This window comes from Macrotis lagotis, chromosome 3 (genome assembly GCF_037893015.1).
Source record: "Macrotis lagotis isolate mMagLag1 chromosome 3, bilby.v1.9.chrom.fasta, whole genome shotgun sequence".
NCBI lineage: Eukaryota > Metazoa > Chordata > Mammalia > Peramelemorphia > Peramelidae > Macrotis > Macrotis lagotis.
In genome coordinates this window covers 132,881,913-132,883,508 of record NC_133660.1, presented here as the reverse complement: position 1 = coordinate 132,883,508, position 1,596 = coordinate 132,881,913, and positions in this window count along the sequence as shown.

Sequence of the window (1,596 nt, the reverse complement as noted above, 5' to 3'; positions counted from 1 at the left end):
CACAAAAAAAAATCAGACACAACTGAAATAAATGAACAGCAAATACAACTTTTATTATATTACAGGCGCTGTGTTGTACTTAACAATGATTAATTTGATCCTCACAATAACCTTGAGAGGTAAGTGCTATTATTATCTTGATTTTACAGATGAGGAAATTGAATCAAAAAGACTATTTTTAAGGTCACACAACTGCTAAATATCCAAGGCAAATATGAACTTATCTTCCTTACTCCATGCAGGCTTCAACCACTATTGGGAGTGATTTTTGGAAAGTCATAATCAGTATTCCAAGATAATTCACATAGAAAAGCAAAAAGTAGATGTCTTTCTATTTGGGTTGGGCATATGTGGATATGAATCCTTAGGGAGAACAAAAATATGGAGGTCAAGGAATAGGAAAAAGAGAAAAAAATCTGAGACCATATTTAAAATAATTTTTTTTGAAATTTTATTTTTACTAAGACATGTTATAAAAGTTTTTTCAACATTCATACGTATACACATGTATCTTTTTAAGTTACAAAATTTCTTTCCCACACCCATCTCCTCCCCAGATTATAGCAATTACCAGGATAATACACCATGATCAGGTAGATTTATACTAGGTAAGCAGGGATGCTTCAATATTAGGAAAACACTTAACATAATTGAACATATAAATAAAACTAGTAGAAATCATATAATTTTTCTCAATAGATACTGAAAAAGTCTTCGATAAAACACAGCATCCATTCCTACTAAAAACACTAGTAAGTATAGGAATAAAGGAGTTTTCCTTAAAATAATATAGTATCTATCAAAAAACTATCTATCTATCTATCTATCTATCTATCTATCTATCTATATAATGAAGATAATCTAGGAGTGTTTCCAGTTAGACCGGGGTGAAACAAGGATGCTCATTATCACCATTACTATTCAATGTAGTATTAGAAATGGTAGCTTTAGCAATAAGAAAGGAAAAAGAAGTTGAACCAATCAAAACTGGCAATGAGGAAGCACAGCTTTGAGTCTTTGCAGATATGATACAGTCTACTTAGCTAGTCCAAGAAAATAATCTAAAGCAAAACTACTTGAGACAATTAGCAAATTCAGCAAAGTAGCAGCATAAATCAATAGAATTTCTCTATATATGAACAACAACGTCCAAGAGCCAAGAGATAGAAAGAAAAATTCCATTTAAAATAATTGCAGACAAAATTTAAAACAATCAAAAAATATCAATTGCTCATGGCTAGGTTGATATAATATAAAAATAAGGACAATATTACCTAAATAAAATTACTTGTTCAATGCCATACCCATCAAACTATCAAATAACTAAATTACTAACCTAGGAAAAAAATAGGAACAAAATTTATCTGGAGCAGTAAAAGGTCAAGAATAGCAAGGGAACTGATGAAAAAGAAATGTAAAGAAAGGTAGCCTAGCCCTACCAGATCTAAAACTATAATATAAAGCAGCAATTGTTAAAAAATACCTGGTACGGGTTTAAAAATAGAATAACAGATCAGAGGATTAGGACAGGTACAAAAGAAACAGCAGTAAATGACTACAGTAATCTACTGTTTGACAAACCCAAAAGATATTAGC